Genomic DNA, 7,119 nt, shown 5'->3' with positions numbered 1-7,119 from the left:
TCTTGCAGCAATTTCATATAATTAAATTCACACCAAACTTCGAATAAATCAAAATTAAATTAAATCATAACTAATCTTTTAAAAAAACAACAATCTTATGGTAAAAACAACATTCATGATCATTCGGTAAGAATCATCCATTCACAACAAAAAGCAACATCCAATAAATTATAATTGAATCATATGCATACTCAACAAAAGACATCCAATTCGCATGACTAGGAATATTCAATAATTGAAATCAGAGACAAATCAATTTATCAATCCACCAAAAATCAGAATATCTTAAGAACATCTAGTATCGAAAGAAACCCTTTTTAATTCCTACAATCAAAACTCTATTTTTACTGAGAAGTAGCATCCAACAATTCAAAATTCATATTATATGAATGTGTCATTATATGCATTGGATCTCGTACAAAATCAACTTACAACCACTTTACTCATATCAAAATCAATCAAGTATAACACCCATCAATAAATTCTTACCAAGGAGTATTTTTCAGTGAGGCTTCACAGTGTGACCTGGAGGAGTCTGACGCGGCTTTCGTGGGGGCAGATCACGGGAGGTAATGCCGAGTGAACCGAATGAGAAAGGAAGGCTTCAATGGCGCGGCGACAATGACATGCAGCAGTAGCAGCGGTCTGGGGTGGGCTTCTGACTCCCCGCGATTGCTCGCGCGTGGGCGGGACGAAGGCGTTACAGCGGTCTGGCGCGAACTTGTGACCACCGTCGTTGCTTGCACGTGGATGGGATGGGGCGCTGCGACGGTCTGGGGCGAGCTTCTGATGTCGCGGTTGCTGCACGTGGACGGGATGGAGCTACCGTGGCCCTAGATTCTGGCTAGTAAACACGTACGAAGAACGTGGAAGGGAGGCACATCCATTGGAGGGTTTTGGATGCTATTGTAAAGAAACGGTGAAAGATAAAGGTTAACTAGGGTTAATTTGGTTACAGTGGGTAAATTTGGATGTTGCTTTTTTCTTATATGGTAAAATAGGTTTGGGGTCAGCTCAATAGAAATTGGCAAAAAGTTGGCTGAACCCCTCTTAGAGCCCGTTTGGGAAGTAGCAGAAGCTACTTTTTTTTAACTTTTGAATTATGAAAAGTCACCATTTATGTGTTTGGCACTATTTAAAAAAAAAGCTTTTAACTTTTCAAAAAGTTAATTTGCAGCTTTTTGAAGAAGTAGAAATATATGACTTCTTGCTTCTCGAGAAGTCATTCTACCACTTAATTAAAAAAAAAATAATTTTAAAATAAAAAAATCTACTTTCCTTCTTGACTCTAAAAAATCCTGACCATTCATCACCATTTTCACACAAGGTCTGCTAGAAGCACTGGCCTTCCACCATCATTCTCACGCAATGTTTCAAGTCTCACCATTTTTACGTAATGAAACATCTGATGGAAGTATTGATCCTCCACCACTTTTTCAGACAATATTACATCTGAACAACTTACTGCATATATTCCTTCTAAGTATTTTTTTTTATCATTTTATCACTATTTTTTATTATTAAATTTGTATTCAAGTATGGTATGAAATTTCAGTTTTAACTTTATTTTTTTCATATGTATTTTTATAGCTTATTATTATTTTTATAGTTAATTATAACAAGTTCTTGACCTCAATAAAGGAAAAGAGAGTTCTAATAGGAGTAAAAATAAAAAATAAAAAACAGCAATAAAATATACATTGACACACATTTTATATTTATTTTTTATTTTCACCTACCATATCATACACAATATTAGTGATTAGGTTATGTAAAATCAACATTCAATATTGGATAGTCGGCTCAGGATTCGGTGGTCCCAGAACCTTTGTACCACTTAATGGTCCATTAGAAAATATGTTTTTAGAGTTTTTTTAACAATTGCTATATAGTCCTTGAACTAATTTTAATTACAAATTAACCCCATATATTTTATTTAATTATAAAAACTATTTTTTATTTTATAAATTATTATTTTATCCGTTTTCTTGAAATTCAATTGATTGGTTTATCAAAACAATCGATTGAATTACAGTGTATCACAAAACAATCGATTGAAAGTTGTAAGGTAGAATGGTTTTCACTTAAACCAATCGATTATTTATACTTTCCAATCGAATGAATACCCAAAAATAATCGATTGTTTTTGTTACTCAAACGATTGAATTCACGAAAACAACATGAATTTGCCAAATACAATTGATTGGAAAGTGATAACATTGAAGTTTTAGCCAAATTCAATCGATTGGTAATGTAATCCAATCGATTGGAAGGTGATAAAGTTGAATTTTTTGCCAACTTCAATCGATTGGTAATGCTACCCAATCGATTGAAATGTGTCCTGCGCCTATTTCAATCTTGTTATCTTTTTAGAAATTATCTTATTATTCATCTATCTTATCTTTAAAATTCTATCTTCAATTTTTGCTGTTTTATTTTGATGTAGATAAACTAATCCTATCTTTTCTTTAATATTAACATTATAAATTGGTGAATAATCCATCACTAATTATTCAATCCCACCATTGAAATCGTGTATCATTTTCTTTGATTATAAAAAATTTAATTATTTTTCTTTGGAACATCCATCTACTCAATATCCAATTTTTTTTAATTTTTTATTCGTCTATTTAATATCCACTATTTCTTCATCGTTAATCACCGTTGCAGTAATCAGCAAAGGTCCAATCAAATTTTTTATTGTAGTGTTCAAAAAATAAACCATCGTTTTGATTACAAAATCGAGGTCAGTGAATAGAATCTCTAATTTTGCAATTATTCTTTTCGATACTTTATTCGTGAAATTGATTGTGTAAGAAAAAATATTTTTTTATCTTTTATTAATTCACAAAAATTGAGAAATACTAAAAAGTAAATAGATGTTACTATTTTTTATTATTAATTAATTAGCTAGTAATTAGGGATGGACCTAGAGGGGGCAAGTAGTGGCTTGGACACCCCAAAATTTTAAGAAACTATACTTATATATAACAATTTATATTAGGAATACAGAGGGTTTGGTGTCGAATATTTTTTTCCTATTTTACCCCTATATTTATAATCTAAAACAACATACTCAATCACGTACTCACATTCTGTAAATTTTGCATTAATCCATGACAGAATGATGTAACTGCTCGTTAAGATATTCTTATTGGATGTAAATTATTGTTACAAATATTTTTATTAAGATATGTTTTGAAGGAATAAAAGTGGAATAGTTCAATAAGGATTAATTTAAAAAAAAATAAATTTACACTAATAAATTTTCTCTTCAAATTATTAACGTACTTTTCTAATATACTCTAAGTACCTACACAATATATAATATCAATTAGCGTTCAAATTTAAGTTCCAATATTGTTATTAACGAGAGAAATTTATTAATTTTTAAAAAAATTTACACACAATAAGTTTTGTATCAATATATCATGATTCATTTTAAAAATAATATTTATTCATCTAAGTTATAGAGTGTCTTGAAAAATTATATTTAAATAATTTTTTTTTAACTATTTTATATTTTTAGATTGAAAACTTTGTATTTTTTATTCAAGTTTTATTTTTATATTTTATTTTAATTGTCTTATTCAAAACTATTAATATGAACTTTTATTTTGTAGGATAAATAAAAAGATGAGATTTTTTTAATAAATTAAATTATTGAAAAACTTACTTATTATAAAAGAAGTTAAGTATATTTCTTGATTATAAGAATACATATAATTCACTTTTGAATGTAATCAAAATAAATATAAATTTATTCAATTTTTTAAAATTTACGTTAGTTATTAAAATTATAACATAATGAATGTACTCCTATACAAATTTATTCTTATTTTTGTGCTTTATTTTAATTTTGTTAAACAAAAAAGTTTAAATATTATTTACTTTTAATTGGGTAGCATTACCAATCGATTGAAGTTGGCAAAAAATTCAACTTCATCACCTTCCAATCGATTGGATTACATTACCAATCGATTGAATTTGGCTAAAACTTCAATGTCATCACTTTCCAATCGATTGTATTTGGCAATTTTGTTAAACAAAAAAGTATAAATATTATTTACTTTTAATTGGGTAGCATTACCAATCGATTGAAGTTGGCAAAAAATTCAACTTCATCACCTTTCAATCGATTGGATTACATTACCAATCGATTGAATTTGGCTAAAACTTCAATATCATCACTTTCCAATCGATTGTATTTGGCAAATTCATGTTGTTTTCGTGAATTCAATTGATTGAGTAACAAAAACAATCGATATTGTTTTTGGGCATTCATTTGATTGGAAAGTATAAACAATCTATTAGTTTAAGTTAAAACCATTCTACCTTACAATTTTCAATCGATTATTTTGTGATACATTGTAATTCAATCAATTGAGTTACAATTCAATCGATTGTTTTGATAAACCAATCGATTGAATTTCAAGAAAACACGATTTGAAAGCCATGGACGAACGTCACGAGATCAAATTTAATATTTTAATCGATTGGAATGGCCAAAAGTTTTATTAGGATCAATAGAAGATATAATTGGTTGTTGTTTTTGTATTTGACTATTAATAAATATAATAGATAATTGATAAAATAATAATTTATAAAATAAAAATAGTGTTTATAATTAAATAAAATATATGGGGTTAATTTGTAATTAAAATTAGTTCAAGAACTATGTAGCAATTGTTAAAAAAATCTAAAAACATGTTTTCTAATAAGACCATTAAGTGGTCCAAAGGTTTCGGGACTACCGAATTCTGAGCCTGAAAAGTATTTGTTATCATGGTTATTTTAATATTCATTCTCTTTTATAAAAAAATTTATCTTTTGAGTTATTTATCTAAACATTATAACTTTAAAATAAGTACTTTTATAATTAAAAAATCAAACACAAAATAACTTATTTATAAGCTGCTTTTAATAAAAATCCTTATATTTTAATTTTTTTTTTAAAAAATTTATTTAAATTATTTATCCAAACTGAACCTTAATTTTCTAACAGATTAGAATTTTATTTAAAGGTTGCTATTTGCCAATAAATTTTAATAGCAAATGGAAACCAATACGTAACTTCCTTCGAAGCACATGGAAACCAATACGTAACTTCCATCAATGCTTTTTGTCTGCTTGTATGTAATAACCGAGATTAATTTCTACAAGGCAAAGTAATCATTTATTATTATTATTCAATCTCGTTTTCGAAAGTAAAAAAAATAATAATAAGCATGATCCGGTCCGAATTATGAAAATAGGCCAAGTCAAATCAGGTCTGACCATTATGGTATAGATAATTGAATAGGAATCTAATTAATAATAAGTCAATAAACGTTTTTAAGTTGTACTTTATATTAATTAATTATTATTAATTAGTAGTTATTTAAATTTTATTTTTTAAAAAATACAAAATTAAGGATTATTAATTACATCTTCTTATTCCAATATACTTTTTATCATTTATTACGTAAATTTTAATTTCTTTTTCTAAAAAAAATTTTAAAATTCTAAAAAAATATCAAAACATAAGATAAAGAATTATCTAAATCCTAAGAAAAAATACAAAATATAAAAAAAATCATTCAAAACTAATAAAAAGAATTATCCGAAATTAAAAAAAAAACTATAAAAAACTAGTTAAACGAATCATTCAAAATCAAAGAGGAGGAGGAGAAGAAGAGTCGTAAAGTGGCCGGCAACAACGTATTAGATGGCATTGAGTGGATGGTGGGAGACTCACGGTGGCGCGTTGCGAGGAGGAAGCCACGAAGGCTGCGCATCACGATGGAGGAGTCGCCATGGATCGGAGTAGTTTATCGCACGTTGTGAATGAGGGCCTGATGGTGGCTGCGTCGTGACGGATGGAGAGCCATGGGGTGCAGATTCTGCGCGCGACGGATGGAGATCGCGATGGTGTTTGGCGGTGCAAATGCGTAGGGATTATGATCCCGCAGCGGTGGAGGCGGCTATGTTCAACGAAAAAGGACGACGGCGGGACACGAAGAAGAGAATGTGCAGTGCAACGAAAGACGCGATGGTGGTCAGTGGGTGGCGGCGGCGCCGAAAACTGCGTGGAGACGACAGGTTTGTCGAGAGAGAAATTTGACTATTTTCAAGTAAATGAAACGGGATTAGGTTTTTTATGATTTGTTTTTATTGTGTGCTATAAATGTAATTAGGATAAATGTAAACAGAATCTTTTTTAAATTTTGATTTTTGATTTTTAAATTTTTATTTATTTATAAAATTTAAATTATAATAGAGTTAGTTTATGTTAACTTGTATGAAAGTTATTTTTCTATACTTTTCCTAATTAAATTTATTGTTACTTTTATTCTAAAGAAAAATTGATTTTATTCTAATTTATTAAGAAATTTAAAATAACCGATTCATTAATACGTCCAATTAATTGATTTAATAAATATGTCTACCATCAAAATAGCACATAAACATTTAAAAAAATATTTTAGATATTTTTATCTAGGTTAAAAAAAAAATACAAACACAAGCATTCTATGCCATTAAGTTGCGCTTTTAATTTGCTAATAAGTAATAACACATCAATTTTGTAATTTAAAATAATTTGATGACGGCGGTATTATTTTTAGTTTTAACATGAACTTAATTTCGAACCAAGAGAATTAGAAGTCAAATTATTTTCATGTGTTATTATTTCTTGGTGCATTTTTATTGATACTATTATTCATATATGAAAAAAATAAAAAGAAACTTACCAATCACAAGATCAAAAATAATACCACAACAACAATAATTTATCAAATTAATAAATTAATAAGATCAAGAACATAAACTCATATCCCAAGCTCAAAGAACAATGCCTCAACAACAACTTTTCAAATTAACAAGATAAAGAACATGAACTAAGATTCAGTAACTGTTCAAATTAACAATAATTGGACAAAAATACAGTACCCTAACAATCATATATAGAATACAAAAATAGCACCTCAACAATAATTTATCAAATTAACAAAATAACAATAATAATAACATAAACTCATATCAGCATCCCAGCAACATTTATAACAACTAAAAGTTAAAACTAAAAAACAACAGCAAAAAGAATTTGTTGCAACCCAAATACAAGAAAGAATAAGAACA

This window comes from Arachis duranensis, chromosome 2, assembly GCF_000817695.3.
Source record: "Arachis duranensis cultivar V14167 chromosome 2, aradu.V14167.gnm2.J7QH, whole genome shotgun sequence".
Lineage (NCBI taxonomy): Eukaryota > Viridiplantae > Streptophyta > Magnoliopsida > Fabales > Fabaceae > Arachis > Arachis duranensis.
Note: the sequence above shows the minus strand (reverse complement) of the source record.